Source organism: Callospermophilus lateralis, chromosome 20 (assembly GCF_048772815.1).
Source record: "Callospermophilus lateralis isolate mCalLat2 chromosome 20, mCalLat2.hap1, whole genome shotgun sequence".
Taxonomy (NCBI): domain Eukaryota; kingdom Metazoa; phylum Chordata; class Mammalia; order Rodentia; family Sciuridae; genus Callospermophilus; species Callospermophilus lateralis.
The window spans coordinates 11,320,290-11,341,406 of NC_135324.1; the positions used below are offsets into that span (position 1 = coordinate 11,320,290).

At 41.0% G+C, this 21,117-nt stretch overlaps 1 protein-coding gene across 3 annotated transcripts in view; it reads left to right on the forward strand.

Annotated features, from left to right (window-relative positions):
* Sumf1 (sulfatase modifying factor 1) overlaps nt 1-21,117 on the forward strand; it is an 80,055-nt gene that overhangs the window by 47,035 nt on the left and 11,903 nt on the right. The gene's annotated exons all lie outside the window — the stretch shown is intronic.

The following is a 21,117-nucleotide window of genomic DNA, read 5'->3' on the forward strand; positions in this document are numbered from 1 at the left end:
TTATTAAAAGAGTTGGGGTATGGCTTAGTAGTATTCTTTTTCTATTTTATTTAGAGACAGGGTCTCACCAAGTTGCTTGGGGTCTCACTAAGTTGCTGAGGCTGGCTTTGAACTGTGATCCTCCTGCCTCAGCCTCCTGAGTTGCTGGGATTTCAGGCATGCACCACCATGCCCTGCTAATGTTTCTTTCTTTCTTTTTTTGGTAAATGTGGTCTGTATTTTTTTTTTTTTTCAGTTGCCTAAATGCAAAATCCATACAATCTGTGACAGCACGTAGTGCTTTCTAAAAAAAAAAAAAAAAAAGTAGACCTTATGTAACATCCTAGTTTCTCAACATCAGCCTCCTTGCCCTCAGAAGACAAGTCCCAGGCTGGTTTCTGAGGAAGACGGAGATGTGATGGGACAGAGTGATCTAAAATATTTTCTTCCTGCTCTAAGAAAACACTGCTGCACTTAAGGGGCTTCTCTTCCCCTGCCACCCCTGCCCCCAGGGAAAGACTCCAGTCTTGGAATTAGTCAAAATATTAGGGTTTTTTGTTTTTTTTTTTTAATTTTTGTTGTTGTTGATGGACATTTATTTATTTATTTATATGTGGTGCTGAGAATCGAACCCAGTGCCTCACATATGCTAGGCAAGCACTCTGCCCCTGAGCTACAATCCCAGCCCCAAAATATTAGTTTTAAATAATAATAATATTTTAATAATAATGTTTAATAACTTTAATAATAAAGTTATGTTTCTAAACTTAAAATATTTCTTAAACTTCCTTATGTACAAATTGGGAATAATGATACCCCTCCCATGAAACTGTTGTGGAATTAAGTTTGTTAGTGTGTGGGAAAATACTTTCTATACTTTGAAGGCTCTGTTGTTGGTGTTTTCCATGTTTTGTTTATGTTATGTTTTGGCTGTTTTATTGATATGCTTGTACGGGGGATAATGAGGAATGTTGACCCGTGGAAGCAAGGGAAAGAAAATTATAAATAATGATTTCTTTCTGGGTTTTTTTTTTTTTTTTTGTACTGGGGATTGAACCCAGGGGCTTTACCACTGAGCCACATCCCCAGGCCTTTTTCTTTTTTTCTTTTCAGCCAGGGCCTCACTAAGTTGCTGAGGCTGGCCTTGAACTCTTGATCCTCCTTCCCCAGTCTCCCGAGCCACTGACTGGGATTCTAGGCATGCACCACTGTATCTGGCTCTGTAAGTGGTGATTTCTTGGTATTCCTCCAACCTGTGTTTTTTGTTGGCATATCAGTCGTCCTAACATAGGAGCCCCGGGGGAACAAAGTGTTCCAGAGTGTGTTCCTCCTCACCCTTGCAGCTTGCCACATGTTAGCTAGAGATCTGTTTTGTTTCTGTCAACAGAAATAAAATGAATCCGTTACACAATGGATTTGGATTTGGTTGTACAGTAGATTATATTAATGCTGGACATTTTGGAAATGTGCACCTTTTCTCAGAGCTGTTTCCATTTGGCGTAGAATTTATGAGAGAAGCTGTAAACCTACCTTTTGTGCCCTGGTGGTGTAGAGTTTGATCATCACTTGTTTTGAAGTTCACCTATCCACATGTGGCATGTTAAATGAACTTTGGGCACATGCCAGTCCTCTGACCTGAGATCCACATGCGGGCAGGTGCCAGACTTGTTAACCCTGCTTAGATACTTTGCCATCCCATAATTGGCTTGCGCGTGCATTCCTTTTTTGTGTCTCAGACCACATGCTTGAATCGCTCCTCTTCCCTACATCCCGCCTCTGGCCTCCCACTGATGCATGTCTCAGTGTGTAAGAAAACATTAAAGAGCTCCGCAAACTGTCTTCTAGTCCTCCTCTCCCTGTGGCACTAGATGGCCCTTGATAAGACAAAGCCTGGCACTAAAGGTAAAAGGTCAAAGTCACGCCATCCTCTGCCTTTGCTGGGATTGCCCCGCCCACCCACAGGCTCACCTGCTCTGCAAGCACCCTCCAGTGTCCAGTAGGTGCTAGGGAAGAGCCAATGGGGAGTCCTTACCTCCCCTGAGGCCTTTACTCACTATTTTCAATGAGGACATTCCTAGGGCAGGTACAGTCAGTCAGATGAAGGAGTAGCCTCTTGTTGAAAATGCAAACCAGCCTGGAAATGTTAATGGCATTCACTTCATAAAATATTAATGTGGCTGCAAATTATACTTAAGAAGGGCTAAGGGGAGGGCTTACTTGTGCCTCAGTGGTAGAACGCTTACCTAGCAAGTGTGAGGCACTGGGTTCAATCCTCAGCACCACATAAAAATAAATAAATAAAATAAAGGCATTATGTGCATCTACAACTAAAAAAAGTATATATATAAAATATTATTTTTTAATGTGGTGCTGGGGGTCAAACCCAGTCCTCACACATGCTAGGCAAGCACTCTAGCACTAAGCCACAACCCCAGCCCTAAAAAAAAAAAAATCTATTGGGCTGGGGATGTGGCTCAAGCAGTAACCCGCTCACCTGGCATGCGCGGGGTGCTGGGTTCGATCCTCAGCACCACATAGAAATAAAATAAAGATGTTTTGTCCACCGAAAACTAAAAAATAAATATTAAAACTTTCTCTTTTTAAGAAGAGCTAAAGGGAAAGCAAGGGGATCAAAATGTCAGCCTCTTGGGACTGTGTTTCAGAAAATAATTTCATCATTTTCTCCTTAGAGGAAGATGAAAATCTTCCAGAAGAAGTACTATGTTTCTCCTTTGCACTTTTTTCTTCATCTAGAAAAACAAAAACCAAAAGAAAAACCAAAAAACTATTGAGAAATAGAAATAACCATGAATGTAGATAGCTTAGATATTTTCATCCTGCACACATATTTTCCAAATACATTTTTCTTACTTGAAAATGGTGTTTTATCTAGTCTATTATTATAGAAATATTCTTTGTTTCTACTTCACAATAAAATTGCCTTCAGAACCTCTTGTTATAACTGTTGATTCTCCTTGAGCAAAGAGAACAGGACACCAAAGTGCACCCTATACTCCTTAGTTTGGGGGAGCAGTGGATACAGGAATCCCTTCTTTAATGTCCTGGGCAGCTATGCTCCTGCAGCCTCAGGGTAAAACCTTCCCAGGGAGCAGGAACTTTGACACCTGGCAGGTTGCTGGGTGAGCAGATGTCTCACCTTTTGAAGGTGCCTGTGGGCAGCCAAGGCAGTCCCTCTGGAGTATTGACTCACTGGTCCTCATCCTGCCCTAAGTGAGAAGGGGAACATATCTTCCCTCTGTCCTGAGCACAGAAGTTCCCAGATGCCTGAATGCAATTGTAGTATTTATTTGTTCTCTTACTAGATAACTCTCTCCATTTCTTCTGCTGCACCTGGGTTAACGTACTATTCAGGGCAACATAGTTACAATCCTCTGAATATGGGCTGGGGATGTGGCTCAAGCGGTAGCAGGCTCCCCTGGTATGCGTGCGGGTTTGATCCTCAGCACCACATACAAACAAAGGTGTTGTATACGCCAAAAACTAAAAAAAAAAAAAAAAAAAAAAAAATTAAAAAAATTCTCTCTCTCTAAAAAAAAAAAATAATAAATACAATCCTCTGAATATCATGAGTGAAAAATAAAGCCCCTCCCCCTTTGTAGTTGTGTGTGGACAGGATGCCTTTATTTTTATGTGGTGCTGAGGATCGAACCCAGTGCCTCACATGTGCAAGGCAAGAGCTCTGCCGATGAGCTACAGCCCCATCCCTAAAGTCCCTTTCTATGAATGGCACCCCAGATTACTTGGAACAAGAAGAGTTTCAGATTTGCGACGTTTTGGGATTGTGGAATATTGCACATACGTAATGCAGTATCCCACGGATGAAACCCAAGTTTGAACAAGAAATTCATCTGGTTCATATACACCTTAAACACATAGCCTTCAGGTAATTATATATAACACTTTGAATAATACTGGGAGGAAATAACGTTTGTGGACATTGAACTATCAGAGTTGTAGTATCATTTCAGTGCTCAAAATGTTACGGATTTTGGAGCACTTTGGATCTTCAGATTAGGGATGTCTGATTTATAGTAGCTTTACCTTCCAACTTGTTATAACTAACAGACTGGGCTGTTTTTAAGTCGCTGATACACTGTGCATGGGACAGGGTTCAAGACAGAGTCTACTAGAGTCAGCCCACATTCCTGAGCACTTGGTGTGTGTTTGGGGCTACACTTGCTGTGGGGGATACAGGCATGCACAACAGGTCCCACTGTAAGGTCCCTGGGCAAGAGATTGGATGCTGAGCACAAGTATCAAGGTCCATCAGGTTAAGATTTTCTGTGGGTAACATTGAGGCGGAGCCTTGGTGAAATATTTGTTCTCTGCAGTGGAACCTGAGGCTTCTCAGCAAGGTCCCCTTAGAACACTGGCAGTAATCACCAGGTCACTTTGCTAGGTTAGGGGGCGCCAAAGATAAGAAAGACAATGCCTGACCTTTTGGTGACTTTAGGACAAGCAGTTCCTTCAGTGAGTGCCTTGCCTTCTGCACCCTGAACCATTGTGTGGCCCTTCAACCTTGAGTGGGCCCCTCCTCCGTGCTCAGAGTGGCTGTACAAGAAGCCGGTGTGCTTTGCGGGTGCTTGTTGTGCATAGTGTGTGCGCTGAGTTGTTTCTTTCTGTCTTTCTGCAGTGTGTTCCGACTCCTTGTGGGAACATGGAGCTGTTTATGGAATTTCTGTGGGCTAACCAACTAGGGGTGTTGCAGTGACTTGTGAATCGTCTTCCTTGCTTCAGTATGTGCAATAAAAGACTTTTGGTTCTGTTTTTCACAGCGCATCACCCTCCTGGGAAGGAAGAGCCATATGCTCTGTGAATGAGGTGGCAGAAGGTCAGCACGATGGGGGTCAGTGACAAGAGCAGAGAGCTTGCTAATGTGGCTGCTTGTTGTCCTTGGTGAAGTTCCCCGTGTTGCACTGAGGAGCGGGACACTGGTTAAGTGACAAAGAAGAAGTCAGGAGCCTGTTTCCATCTGCCATGTAGCTGTATAATGTCGCGTGCTGCAGGGGCGTCCTCTCACCCTCCTGGGACTTCATGCTTCCTCCTGTGGGCTGTGCTGAGCCTGGGCAGGCTCTTCCAGGGTGCAGCTGCCCTTCTGGGGTGCTGCTGCCCTTCCAGGGTGCGGCTGCCTTGGGTCTGTGGCTGCTTTGGAGAGTAGGCCGTCTGTGAGCATGCCAAGCCAAGGGTAATACGGTTTTAAAATGATTCACACCTCGGTCCACATCCTAGCTCTGCCACTGTTGGCATGGTGACTGGGACAGCATGGTGAAGTCCTTTGATTCTGTTTCCTCATCTATACAACAGAAGGAAGAATAAAATTCACCAACAGTGCGTTGTTCTGAGTATTAAAAAAAGTGATTAATGCTCTTAGCATTATGCCTGCACGTAGTAAGTGCTCAATAAACGAGAACTAATGGTTATTTCCAGCATCTCTCAGTTGGGACATTGCCTTTAAATTCTTCCCCTGTCAGCACCACCTCTGGTTGTTTAATAGACTGGATTATGTTGTCTTCCTTTCCTCTGTTTAACAGCATTTTTAAGTACTTACTCTGTGCTGGCAGCAGACACAGACATCCCCTGGCCCTTGCTCGCAGAGTTTGAATTTCAGAATTCCTAATTGCAGTTACCATTTGCACAGTGATAGGCAGTTTTGGTCCACTGATGCTCAGGAAGCTGGAACCAAAGTCCAGGTTTATGGCTTCTTTTCATAGGTGGTTTAGTCCTTCGCTGCACCTTTCTTTATGTGGAATGGACTGGGGCAACAGGGCCAAGGGTTTGCAGAGCCTCTGTCTGTTGGCTCCCTTAGTTATGCCCACAGCTGATAAAAAGTCAGGTGTGAACAGTTTTTCTGTACTGAGGCAGAGACTCTGAATTCTACGTGGAGCCAGGCCTCCATTTTGAGTGGATTCTCTCTTTCTTTCTTCTAATTAGGTGTATATGGCAGCAGGATGCATTTCTATTCATTGTCCACAATCGCAGCACAACTTTTCATTTCTCTGGTCATACAGGATGTAGCATCCAGGCATATGTGCAGTCATGAACCTAGGATAATGATGTCCATCTCATTCTATCATCTTGGATTTTATTTTATTTTTTTAATACACTAGAAACTGAAACCAGGGGCACTTTGCCACTGAGCTATATCCCCAGAACTTTTTATTTTTTAAAATTTTAAGACAGGGTCTTGCCAAGTTGCTGAGGGTCTTGGTGAATTCTTTTTTTTTTTTTTTTTTTAGAGAGAATTTTAATATTTATTTTTTAGTTATCGGCGGACACAACTTATTTGTTTGTATGTGGTGCTGAGGATCAAACCCAGGCCGCACACATACCAGGCGGGCGCGCTACCACTTGAGCCACATCCCCAGCCCTGGTCTTGGTGAATTCTTGAAGCTGGCCTTTAATTAGTGATCCTTCTGTCTCAGCCTCCCAAGTCCCTGGGATTACAGTCTTGTACTGCTGGGTCTGGCTTTGCTTGAGTTTTTTTTTTTTTTTTTTTTTAATCTTTTGTGTTGGTGTGCTTTAGGGGAGGAACTAACAGCTTAACACTCATCTAGAGCCAGACCTCCTCTTCCAGTCTTAGCTTCCTGTCTTCCACCTCTGCAGGCTTCTTTCCCATGACTTCATATCTGGGACCTCCCTAGACTGATTGTGTTTTGTTGACACTACAATTTATCCTTCATTATTCCTGCGGTATTTCTGCCCTGAATTTTTTTTTCTTTGCATTTTCATGTAAGTCTCTTTCATTACATTTGATGTTCAAGAGATTAATATGCATCTGTATTGTGATGCACAGAATAATTCTTCTTCATGGTCCATATACGTGAATGATTTTCAGTTCTCCATAGTTGTGGACAATTTTCCCATGGTGCTCCTGAGCCAGAGATGGAATCATTACAAATGGATTGGGAAAGAGGAGAGTGGTCTCTTCTCACTTGAAGATGCTTCCTCAAGCCCATCTCCATTCATTAATAATCTAGATTATTAATGTAAAATGTAGACTGGATTAAATGAAGGGACAGGCCTAGGACTCTGCATCCTGGCATAGTCGTTCAGACTGTTCCCCAGACTGCCTTGTGCCTTTGTGAGAAGTAAAGTCAAAGTGCATTTATGTAGTTTTTTTCCCCTTCTAAATTGTGCAAAATGCTTTCCTGTGTACCTCTGTGCCCCCCACCCTTCATATACGCTCAAAATGTTACTATATATGAAAGAAGGCCCATGTTCTCACACTCATTTCTGATGTTAATTCAGGAAGGGGAAAGAGGTTTTTTTTTTTTTTTCTTTTTCTTTTTTCTGGTTGGGAAGGGTACCGGGGATTGAACTCGGATGCACTCGACCGCTGAGCCCCATCCCCAGCTCTATTTTGCATTTTATTTAGAGACAGGATCTTAGTGCTTAGTGCCTTGCTTTTGCTGAGGCTGGCTTTGAACTTGTGATCCTCCTGCCTCAGCCTCCTGAGCTGCTGGGATTACAGGCGTGTGCCACTGCGCCCCATAGAAGAGAGGTTTGACTCTGTTCCAGATTCTGAGCTTCCTTTGCCATCAGGATTTAATCCCAGCTCTTATGATCCCCAAACCTGTCCATGTTTACTGGGCTCCAGATATTATTTCAAATACAAAATAGAAAGGGATGCTCCTTCCATGTACTAATATTTCACCATTAACCTTGCATGTTAGATCAGGAGTTTCAAGAAATGTTATAAACACGAGAGATAATTTAAGAACCGTGGACTGCTCTGTCATGCTGTGACTTCTTCCAAAACCAAGTGGGAGGCAGAGAATCACACTGACAGCTTTCAAGATCTTGAGACTCCAAGTCAGTTTACTTTGTTTCTTACCTTCATCTCTTATTTCCATTAAATTGTTCTAAAAAAGTGTTGAATTGCCAGGTTGTTGTTTTTATATCTGGCATCTTGCTTGTTAATGAATTGAAGAATAATGTAGTGTCATTTCCCATTCCTGTAGCTTACCTGTAGAGACTTCCCTGTATCTCAGTGTGACTCATTTGTTCTTTCCCTAAGGCTCTGGAAATAAAACCAGAAGAGAAAAATAGAACAGTTAAATTATCTATTTTTTCTTAGTCAGGTTATGCTGTGATTTTTTAAAATCATGGACTCATTTTTAATATAGTGACGTGCATATCCACATGTCATTCTTTGCATAAGTGAATGCTGCCAGGTTTTTATATCCTTGACTTCTTCATTCAAGGATTCTACCAAGTGCAGGTTGAAAATATTCAGGAAAAAAAATTGTGTCTCTACTGAACATGTGTCGACTTCTTCCCCTGTCAATATTCCCTAAACAATATAATATGACAGCTATTTATGTGGTATTTACATTATATCATGTATTGTAAGTAATCCAGAGATCATTTAAAGTATAGGGGAGGTTGTGCACAGGTTATGGGCAGACACTTCGCCATTTTATACAAGGGACTTGGGGGGCAGGGACCCGGCCTCTGGGGACTCTGAGGGATGACTCTACTTTTCTCTATTTAGCAAAAATAATCAGCAATGTGCTAAGTGTCGGATTTGTGTGCTGGGTTCAGGGAATCTACAGACATGATCCCTTTCCCTCATGGAGGTTGTAAATGATAAGGAAGCCAGCAAACACACCAAATCCATAGAAATGCAAGTGTACTTAATTTCATGCAAGGAGGAAACGTAGTAGGAGTGTCGAGAGTTTGTAGTTTGGAAATGGACCCGTGTTTAAGTCCCAGCTGAGTCATCCATGAGCGCAATAAGCCAAGGCAGGTTTCTTAGAATCAGCTTGCTCATTTGTAAGAAAGGAAATGGTGGTCTCCCTTGGGGATTATCAAGAGCTTGCAATGAGATACTGCAAAGAAAATGTTCAGCTGAGAAGTCAGTGTGTAGCAAGCTCTTGATAAATGCCAATTATGACTACTGTGTTTTAAATGTAAGGGAAATTTAAATGAAATAAGCTACAAAGCTATGAAATTATACCTTGCTCTGAATCTAATCCATGCAAGACATTTATTCTGGGCCTTGTTAGGGATGTGGAAAGAGAGATGCCATCTGGTAGCATGCAATTATAAATTACAACACTTCTTTCTGTGGACAGTCTCCACATTATACTCAGCACAGGAAGTAAACACTGCATGTAATCAAGTGCCAGAACATACAGAATTGAGCTTTAAACACTTATGCACTTTTGAAATGTCCAAGTAAAAGCATGGAAGTTGTCAAGTGGTTCTTTGAAAATAACGTTTAACTAAGAATATAATTTGATACAAGCTACTTGCTTTATTCTCTCCTAACTTGCTAATGAATTGTCCCTGAAAACAGAACACAGAAGACAGAGAGCCTAAGAGAATGTGACAAAGCCTTAGTGTATGTAACTGGTTATTTTTCTCACTTCAAGTGATGGTTAGAGCTATATTTGGTCTTCATAGGACTGAGCAGTTTCACAGTCAATCTGAGAAAGAGAAGTGACTGAGTCTGGAGCAGATCTCTCAGCGAGTGTAATCTGGATGTTGGTGTCATGTTGATGGTTTGGTCCAAGTTGACCTAGAAGTTGTCTTTGTGTCAGATGCTGCCACTGTACACTCCTGTTCAGGATGCAGCAGACTGAAGAGTCTAGAAGGAATCCCTCTGGGATTGGACAGACCGTAAATATTCTTTTCTGTTGTACATGAGCATTGTAAACTTTCTGGGATTAAAGAACCACTTGCAGTAGTAGGAGACAAATTTCATCCAGCTGCTCATAGATGATGATAAAGTTTCTTCTTGCAGGTTCCACACATGACATTCTTTCTCTTAACAGTGGGTTTTCTGGCTTTAGGTAGACTGGTTTTCAGCACCTAGTTGCTTCTTTTTCTTTTTTGTTCTAATCAGTTTTACATAACAGCCAAATGCTCTTGGATTCATTATACACAAATGGAGCACAATTTTTCACTTCTCTGATTGTATATGAAGTAGAATCACCATTTGTGATCTAGATGCTTCTTATCCTTGCATTAAGAAACTACCATTGATTTTCCATAGTTGTACTAATGCAAGCCTCTTAAGCATATGTATCTGCCATTGCACAGGGGAGCACATGTCGCCATTTTCCTGGGGCCTTGTTCCAATTTGTCTTCTCTCCTTCCTGCCCGCCAGCTGGGGAGAGTGGCCGGGAGAGCTGAGACCTTTGAATGAGGCATCTTACAGAAGGTTGCAGTTGTTTATCTCACATCTCTGCAAAAATCTGAGGAAAGGTCCCCAGAGTATGTGAAACAGCTTGATTTGAAAAGGTGCCAAGATGCAAGGATCTGGGGATCCAAAGATCCAGCTCTTGGCAAATGGCAATGGAGGAAAGACTTCATGGGGTCTCTCGGGCAGCACTTGCCTTTGACAAGGGAGGGAACTCAGTGGAGTGGAGGGACCAAACTAGACACTGGTTCTCCCAGTACTTGTCCTGAGTGGCAGCACCCTGGTGATGCCTCTTGCCTGGGGTCTTCCTGTGGGATCTGCCTGGAGTCTTCCTGTGGGGTCTCTAGGTTTTGTGGTCACTTTCTACTTGCAGTCTGTCTTAAGACTTTTTATTTTGTGCTTTTATAATGATGAATCATGGGGGCCTCTTAACATATTTTTCTTCTTTCTTCCCTTGTTTGCTGAATCTCTGCTTTCTGGCCAAGAGTCATTACATAGAAACTTAAGTGCAGGCTGATGGTTTTAGTCAGTTTTCTCATTTCAAAAAACCTGACAAGAAGAGTTTTAAGAAGGAAATATTTATTTGGTCAGAGGTCTCAGTGCACAGACAGCTGGCTCCTTTCCTTGGTGCTCAAGTTGAGGCAGAGCATCATGGCAGAAGGATCAGTTATATGTGACAACAGAATGCTCTTGGATTCATTGTACACAAATGGAGCACAATGAGATGAGAGAGAGGGTGCTCTGCTCAAAAAGAACCAAATAAAAACCCCAAAAGCCCACCCCCAGTGACCCATGTCCTCCAGCCACGCCCTACCTGACTAGTTACCATCAAGTTAATAATTCCTATCAGTGGATTCACAGACTGATCAGGTTAAGGCTTTCATAAACCAATCCTCTTACCTCTAAACCCTTTGCATTGCCTCACTCATGAGCTTTTGGGGATACCTCATATCTAAACCATAACAGAGTGGTCATCCACTGATTCAGCAAGTAGCTACACATCACTAATCTCAGACACTGTTGAAAGTTCTAATGATAAAGCATGCTGTCAAGCTATCTGCTTTGTAGTAGAAGAAAGATAAATTTATTATTTTTCAGGAAGTGGTAAGAGCTAGTATGTTTTGTTTGTTTGTTTCTTTCTTTCTTTTTTTTTTTTTTTTTGCATCAGGGATTGAACCCAGAGATTCGTAACCACTGAGCTATATCCCCAGCTCTTTTTTATATTTTATTTAGAGACAGGGTCTCATGAGTTGCCTAGGGCCTTGATAAGTTGCTGAGGCTGGCTTTGAACTTGAGATTCTTCTGCCTCAGCTTCCTGAGCCGCTGGAATTATAGGCAAGCATCACCATGCTTAGTTATGTGTTTTGTTTTTTCTGATACCACTTCTGACACCAAATGTGTGGGTATTTCTCCAACAGGAAATGCATATTTTTTTCTTATACCTGTTCCCCAATTCTCCAGTGACACTGGGTGTCCAACAGTTAATTCAGTTCTGACACTAACTCCGTGGCTCAATCCTCTAAGGTTTCCCCATTTCAGATGCTAGCAGCAAATGGGGTTCCCAGGACACCTACACTTCTGCCTCGCTGAGTGCAAATTTGGGAGTTCCCATATCCTCCTCTTTAGGTTTCATAATTTGTAGAACAACTCATAGAACTCAGAAAAGCACTTTGTTTGTGGTTACTGGCTTATTACAAAGGATAAAACCCAGGTAGAACCAAATGGGAAGATGCGTCGGGCAAGGTAAGGGTGGCACAGGGTTTCTGTGCCCTCTCCAGGTGAGGCCCTGTCCCAGCACGTGCACATGTTCACTGCCTCAGGAGCTTGCTCTTGTTAGGATTTATGGGAGCTCAACTGATTAGAAATCATAGGCCATGGGGGATTTAAACCCGTGTCCAGTTGGGTGGGGCCAGAAGTGCCATCCCTCCAATCCTGGCCCTGCCTTTGTGGCACCCAGCTCTATCCTGACGCTTGCTGGGCCTCTCCTCTGTCCACTCGCCCCTCTTGCCCTGAGTCATCTCATTAGCATACTGAAGAAAGGTGCTCTCCATTCTAGAGTTGCCAAGGGTTTCAGCAACTCTGTGCCAGGAACTGGGAAAAGACCAAATATTTATTTTTGGTTACACCACAACTCGGATAAAAGGAGAGAGAGATGTAGTACACAGTGGAAGGAGGGATTGGGCGAGGTGTCATTTAACAGAGACCCTTGGTGGAGTAGCAAATCAAGTCCTGTGTCATGTGAGGACAGATAGAACAGTAAGGGAAAGCACAGTGGATGTCACCTGTGTGGGGGGGTATAATGTGAATGTGCACTACAATATTGCTTAAACCGCATGTCTATTAGCAGTCTCAAAACACTGCCCACCCGAATTCTGGTTCATTGAAATTTTAGGGCAATTGTCATTTATTTTTTAAAGAAAGGAAAATGTCAAACTCCTCTGTATTTATTACTTTATTATTCCTGTCCATGGAAGTGTTTGAAAACCATTCCAGTCATACGTAAGGGCTGATGAAACTTGACCAAGCAGTTTTGTGAAGTGGAGCAGTGGCGTCCATGGTGTGGGAGAAAAACCCAGGTGGCCTGAGTCAGTGAACCACCCATGACACGAGTGGTGTCGCCCTAAGTACGGATGTCCTAGTGGTAGGTGTTGCTGCTTTTGGTGTGTATAACCCTGAGTGGAAGGAGCAGGACAGCCTGAGAGTTGCTCACTGAGCCAGGGGCAATGTTGGCTCCATCCACAGGCTAATGAATAGAAACAAATATGGAGGCAGGGATTATGGCTCAATGGCTTGCCAGGCACGTGTGAGGCACTGGGTTTGATCCTCAGCACCACATAAAAATAAATAAATAAAACAGGTATTGTGTATATCAGCAACTAAAAATATTTTAGAATAAAAACAAATATGAACTCTTGACTCACATTTCCCTTGGATTTAAGCTGTTTTCTCGAAAGGGGTTCATAAATATAGAAATGTTCATGCACTACAATTTGAAACACTTGAGAGACTTACTTAAAAGGTATGGTACTCTATGAGGCAGCATAGAGTGCTGAAGGCACAGGGTGCACTTCACCAAGGGGTGAGTCTGACCTTGGAGCCGCAGCCTGGACTGGAGCCCTGCTCCTCCACCTACTAGCTGAGTGACCTTGGCAGGCTGTTCAGTTCCTCATTTGTAAAATGGGACAAAAGACTCAGTACCCAGACATTCATGGTTTCTGTCTGTGCCTGGCACGATTGTTGATAGCTTCCCTTTCACTCCTTGAAAGTATTCTTATCTGAATAATAAATTACGTGATTTTACACAACTTATAGAAGTTGTGTCTAAGGTTGTTTTGCAGATTGAAAACAAGAAAAACAATACCCAGGAAGAACATGTGCTCAGTAAATATTAGCTACTGTTATTTATGTAGGTGCCACTTATTCTACCATTAGAATTAGTATTGTAAGTACCAAGTTTTATGCATTACTCTGAAACTGGCAAGAATTGTTACCATAGACCTTGGACTATGAAAGGTATGTACTTTCTTGGGAAATGAAGAGCCATCATGGTGTGGTGTTAGTTAGTTTTGAGAATTCTTTTCCTTTTAAACCTAGCATGGAGGAAATGACTGTTTTCATTCATTTCACTAACAGGGTCATTGCTGTGACAGTGCGTGCTAGCTTCACAGAGAAAATAGCGTAGGGGTTGTTAATTTGGTTTATGTGTTTAATGTGCCATTCTTTTGTCTGATCTCTGCTTTTCTATCTTTGACCTTTCTTTAGGCTTCACCTTCCTCTTTTTTCTCTTCATGCAATAACTGAAGCTAATTGCAGTTTCTTTTTTGTTAGTCCTTATCCTAGGGGATAAATAAAATTCCACACGATTCAAAAAGCTTTATTTGAACTAATGATTTTATCTGCCTACTCCTAAAATCCTTTGTCATGTTGACATTGGATATAAAAAAAATGAAATTATTGGAATATTTTACTTTATTATTTCACATATTCACCTTCATTACAGGTGCTGCCAAGCCTAGAAGGCAGTTGGTCTGGTTAGGCACTATTATGGTTTGGATATGAGATGGCTCCCAGAAACTCATGTGTGAGACTATGCAAGAGTATTCAGAGGTGGGATGATTATATTTTGGGAGCTATAACCTAACTGTTAGATTAATCCAGTTGAATTGAATAGATTTAACTAGATGGTAACTATATCTAGGTAATGGGTGGCTGGAGGAGGTAGGTCACTGGGGGCATGTCCTTTGGGGTTTATATTTTGCCCTTGGTGAGCAGAGCTCTCTGTTTGCTGGTGGTCCTGTTCTGAGCTGCTTTCCTCCACCCTGCCCTTCCACCATGTTCTGTCTTATGTTGGGCCTAGAGCAATGGAGTTAGCCAACCACGGACTGAACCTCTGTGAACCAAAATAAACTTTTCCTATTCTAAGCTGTTCTTGTCAGGTCTTTTGGTCACAACGATGAAAACCTGACTAGAATCGGCAAGGTGGGGTGGGTAAGTTTGAAGGTGTGTGGTGTGATGGTCTTTGATTGATGGTTCTCTGTTACCAGCCGTGTGACCTGACACACCAGTTATTTCATCTTGCCAAGCTTCAGTATTCCTCATCTCTAAAATAGACATAATGAAACTTCCTGCTTTCCAGGGTTATTGTGAGAATCAGATGAGATGATAAGGGTTGGGATGCTTCCAGTAAATATCAGGTAGCATAATTAACAGAGTTGCCAGTCATTTTAAATTCTGGGATGCTTGAAACAAAGTATTTCTGAAAAGATGGTGGAGATAATTGAAAAGAGAACTCCTTCTCAAGGTAGGTGAGCCAAAGCTGTCTCTGTTGAAACAAACACTGCTCCTGTTAGCCCGTTTCTGAGCTGCTTATTGTTGTAGTGCCTGGTAACTTAACATTGATGCTGCTTCAGCGTGCATGGAATCTTTCAAATAGACAGCAAGATGACTTTTCTGTTACCCTAAACTTCAGGCTGCTGGAACCAGGCCTGTGGGAGCCCGTGTGATCTGCTGGCTTGAAGGCTTGCCTAGAAGCCAAGTGTGCCAGGGAGCCCCTCTTCAGTCAACCAGGGCAAGGGCAGCTTAACTCTCCAAGGATCACACCCACCTCTCAAGATTACAGAGTAGAGAATAAAATCTGTCCTTACGAACTCTGAAGTTTTTTGCACTTGAACTTCTAAGGAAGTCTTTGATTGCTAATATTTTGGGGCCCTGGAAATCATAGTCTTTTTTTCTTTTCATTTATCCTGGTTCATAATTTTATATCTTTAACTTAATTTTTTTTTTTTTTACAGAAAATAACAAACATGCCAAAGTAGAAAAAGAAATAGTATATTAAACCCCAGTGTCCTTAATATTCAGCTTTAATAATTATCAACTCATGACTAATTTTGTTTTATTTGTGTTTCCAACTTCCTTGTTCCTGGTAACTTCTTTTTTAGGATTATTTGAAACAAATCCTAGACTTCATATTTTATTTAAAAATGTCATCTTCTTGGGGCTGGGGCTGTGGCTAAGCGGTAAAGTGCTTGCCTAGCACGTGCAAGGCCCTGGGTTCAATCCTCAGCACCACATAAAAATAAATAAATAAATAAAATAAAGGCACTGTGTCCAACTAAAAAATTTTTTAAAAAGTCATCTTCTTATTTTCATTTTCAAACAGCTTTATATTTAAATACTTTAAAGTAACGTATGCCCAACATGTAAGTACACACTGTCTTTATAATAGGAGTCATTAAAGAATTTTTTTAAGAACAAATTTTTGTTTTAATATTTATTTTTTTACGTGTAGATGGACACAACACAATACCTTTATTTTTATGTGGTGCTGAGGATCGAACCTGGCCCCGCCTGTGCTAGGCGAGTGCTCTACCACTGAGCCACAATCCCAGCCCCTAAGAATTATTAATACTGATAAACTTTGATGGAGAGAGGGAAATACATCTATGAAATCACCATTTAGGACACTAAAAAAGTTTTCTTGTGCCACTTTGTAATCCCTTGGTCCTCCCTTCTCTGCCTGCTATACCCACACAACTCCTGATCTGCTTTCTTTCTGTCACAGTAGAGGTACCATTTTGGAAGCCTCAAGACCTGTTAGGAGGCTATTGTAGTTGGTCCAGATGAGAAAGGCTGGTGATCTGGACCAGGCAGGTTACCATGGAGATGATGGACTGTAATCCTTTAGAGATCTTCTTTGGAGGCAAAGCTCATCAGACCAGTCAGATGTTGGGATCAGGGTAAGAGAGGAATCTAAAATTACTTCCCAGGATTCAAACACTTATAAAGTAACAATAGGATTGCTGGGTTTTCTCACAAATATTTTAAATAAAGGACAGCTGCCCTTGTCAAATTGAAAATAATGAGCTTTAGTTTTCCTCTCAGATGTTCATGGTATAATTTGAGCTGGGTTAGGGAAAAGAAAGTAGTGCAAAGGCAAATAACATCTTTAGAGTTTTAAAAGTGCCTCGAGGTTGAAGTTCACTCTGCTGTGTCTAATGGCCACAGGATATTTGTGTGCAGGTATAGAGGTGACTGTCTCTGTACCTTGCTAAGTACTTTCATTGTAATATAAAAGTCTGTCTTTATCCTATAAGTTTTTAATATGCCATATATTTTATTATAAACCTGGAGGCCGTTTGGGAATTTGACCTTTATAAAACTAGGCCAAGTGGTCTCTGAGGGTTTAGAATTTGAAGAGTTAATTATATGCCACCAAGATTACTAAATTTATGGTTACCTTCGGGAAACCTGAGTTAGTTATTAACTAATAACGTGTAAAAGTAACATCAGTGTGACATTTATTCTTCAATATTTGCTATGCGCTTCCTATGTATTATTTAATCCACATATTAATACAGTAAGTAGGCTCAAATATTATCTTCATTTTACACAGGAGGAGCCTGGGAAATAGAGGGTTTCTAACTGGCCCACAATCTCATAGTCAGTATTAGAGTTAGGATTTGAACCCAGGCAGGTTGTCTGAAACTGGAGCCAATGCCCTCATAAAAGAGAACATTTGAGGCCAGGTGGGGATGGTAGACATCTTCAATCTCAGCTACTCAGGAGGTTGGGGCAGGAGCATTGCATGTTTGAGGTCAGCGTCAGAAATTTAGACCTTATCACAAAGTAAAAATTAAAGAGGGCTGGGTATGTAGCTCAGTAGTAGAACATTTGCCTAGCATGCACAAGGCCCTGGGTTCAGTCCCCAGATCCACCCTCTTTCACACAAAAGATAATATGTTAACATTTGGATGGATGATGCAAGATGAACTGGAGTTTAATGAACAAGTGCAGATGAGCATATTAGTTAGAAATAATCAAATATCACTGCAGGAACAGGAGAAATTCATTGTTCCGGGGCTTGAACAGTAGTGAGAAATGATGTTGGTAAGGTAGGAAGGATGTAGGGTTTGTAAACCATCTGTTTGGCTAACCTGAGCAGATTTTTCATCAATAAATGTTAAAAGGTCTTTTAACATTCTCTTGGAAACTTGAAAAATTTCAAGATTGCCTTGCATGCATGAGGCACTGGGTTCGATCCTCAGTAACACATAAAAATAAATAAATAAAGGCCTGCTGTCCATCTACAACTACAAAAAAAAAAAAAAAAAAAAAAAAAAACCTATATAAAGGGATGCACTGAAAAGCCCTATAGTAAAAAAAAAATTGGAATTCTTGAATAAAATATTGTTTGAGGAAATCCAAAGGAAGGCAGGAGAAAGAATAGGTAACAGATGGGAAACAAAAAGTGAAATAAAATCACAATAATTATATTAAAAGTACATGGTCTAAATACATTAAAAGACAAGTCCAATAATAGACTATCTACAAAAAAATTCACTTCATGTATAGTGATAGAAGCAAATTGAAAATGGAATAAGATATTATGCAAACATTACTCATAGGAAAGCAGAAATGGCTATATTAATAGCATTTATTTATTTATTTTTTTTTTAAATTTTTTAATGATTGGCGGACACAACATCTTTGTCTGTATGTGGTGCTGAGGATCGAACCCGGGCCGCACGCATGCCAGGCAAGCGCGCTACCGCTTGAGCCACATCCCCAGCCCCTATTAATAGCATTTAAAGAAGACTTCAAAGCAAAGAAAATTACTAGTCAGAGAAGGACATTATCTAATGACAAAATGGTTATTCCACCAAGAGGACAGAGTAATGTTATGGCTTAATGAATATACCTGAATAATCCACAAGAATAGTTGGAGACTTTAGTTCCCCTTTTATCAACAATTAATGGTACAATTAGAAAATTAGCAAGTATATAGAAGAATTCAACAATACTATCAACCAACAGGATCTATTTATTTGACATTTCTAGAACAGTTTACCCTACAATAGTAAAATACCCATTCTTTTTAAGTGCTCATGGGATGTGTACCAGGATAGACCATATCATATACCATAAAATGAACCTCACTAAGGAAAGTTTTAAAAATGGAAGTCAACATAGGATGTGTTTTCTAACCACAAAAAAATCCAACTAGAAATCAATAACAAATGTAATAGGAAACTCTCCCAACACATGGAAATAAGCAATGTACTTCTAATCCTTGGGTCATAAAGGAAGTTCAAGGCAAATCAAGCCATAGATTGAATGGAAGGAAAAGGGAAATACAACACGAGAATTTGCAGGACTTGATAAAAGCAGCACTAATCAGGAAATTTGTAGCAGTGCATGTATACATTTCAAAAGAGGAAAGGTCACCAGGTGCTTAGCCTGGTTCAGTGCCCAGCACCAAAAGAGGAAGAAAAAAAAAAAATAAAGGAAAAGAGGAAAAGCCCGCAAACTAAGCCCAAAGTAAGCAAAAAGAAGGAAATAATAAAAGAGCAGAAATCAATGAAATTGAAAACACAAGAATCAGGGGAGAATCAGTGACACAAAGAGCTGGTTCTTTGAAAAGATTAACGAAGATTAGAAAAATCTTCATTAGTAGAGTAGTAAAATAATTCACAACTTTTAAGGCTCTGAGTGACCCTGAATTTTTGGAACTCTGTTCAATCTAGTCCATCCTCCTAGTAATTTTTCTGCCTTTTGGCAAAGTGGTAAGCATTTCCGACAGTTGTGGCTAATCTTACGTCATGACGTTTTCCAGCAAAAATAGTCTTATTTATAGCAACCAGCTGAATAGTGTTAACTGCTGCTATCAAATCAACATGGGATGACTCTCACTAGTGCTGTCACTGAGATGAGTGTCTCATTGATCGATTGCAGCCTTGGGTTATTGGAATAGGTTCTCACATCTTCCTGTTGGCAAATCAGCTCCTTGTTCTTAGATGTATCTTGCATACTAGCAGATATGGTGAGGCTTCAATCAGAATTAATCTGTCATTCAGTACATGATCACAGCATTTGGAGAACCAGCTGAAATAGTGTGATTCAAAAATTTCCAATCAAGGGTTGGTGTTGTGGCTCAGTGGTAGAGTGCTCGCCTAGCATGTGCGAGGCACTGGGCGCAATCCTCTGCACCATATAAAAATAAATAAATAACATAAAGATATTATGTTCATCTACAACTAAAAAAAAAAAAAAAAAAGAATTTGCAATCAAGTTTAATCCAAGAGAGTGTGATTATTTTATGGGACAGATACACGGCTGTGAATACTTCCATTTATGCTCTGGTGAATGTCTTGCTTTTATACAGTAAACTCACCAGAGGATTCTGCTGTGATGTCTGTCAGGTTTGGGATATTCCTGGAAAGAAAGCTGTGATGCTAGTCCTTATTTTTGCAGGTAGCTTTCTATATTTTTCGCTTGCCTATTATAATCAATAAAGTTTATTCATTTAACATTAAGCCCTTAATGCCTTGGAAATACCATGACCCGGTAGAGGAAAAATGAAGAGCCAGTGACTTTGCCTGCGACAGTTTCTGAGTGTCTGGAAATACTTAGAAGAAAACATGCACTTCTGCCCACACATTACATTCACAGGACAGCTACGTCAGCCATACTTGGAGAAAATGTGGTTCTTGTAACTTTTGCCACTTATGCAATGGCCCTTGACAATAAGTTGTTGACAAGAAATAGGGAGATCAAGACAGGAAGAGGGTTGTCCAGCTTCTCTTGTTTTCAATAAACAGAGCAGAAGGCTGTGCTATTAGTTGTCTTTTTGAAGATCAAAGCAAAAGCAAAGCTATCCTTACCCCAGCCTGCTCCCCTGAGGGGCTCCAGCTCACAGGAGCTTGTTGGTACTTCTCAGATGCCCTTTGCGTGGCTTTCCTGGTGCTGAGGCGTTTAATCTGGCAGTGGAAGCTGCCAGATCTTCATTTGCCTTGCCCTGTTTTCAGACGCTCTTTCTAGAAGAAACAGTCATCTTTAGCTGCTCAATCTGGATCCTAATTTAGTGATAGTCCCTTCTCCTTCTTGCCTCCTTTTATGCTGTCCCCAATTTGCTTCAGTGTGGGTTGCTAACTGGGAGCAAGGCAGAGTGATTGGGAGCATGGACCCTGGAGCAGGGTTGTATGGGTGTGAATCCCACTCTGCCACTTACCTAAACTACCTGCAGAGTGGTTGTGGGGCCACGTGAGTTAATTTTTGCGAAGTACTCAGAACTGTGCCTCATTCAGAGTTGACACTCTACAAATCTATTTTTTAAAGATACTATATTCTTTATTTTTGATTATCTTATGTGGCTGTATATAGTTGTCAAAACTCATTAATATTGTGTTTTAAAAGGAGTGATTTTAACTGGGTGTGTTGGTGTATGCCTGTAATCCCAGTGATTTGGTGTAGGCTGAGGCAGCAGGATCACAAGTTCAAGACTAGCCTCAGCAATTTAGCAAGGCTATAAGCAACTTAGTGAGACCCTATCTGAAAATAAAAATAAAAAGGCCTGGGGTTGTGGCTCAGTAGCTAAGTGCCCCTGGGTTCAATCTCTGGTCTAAAAAAAAAAAAAAAAGTGTTTTTTTTTTTAATAAGTTAGGCCTGAATAATAAAAAAAATTATTAAATTGG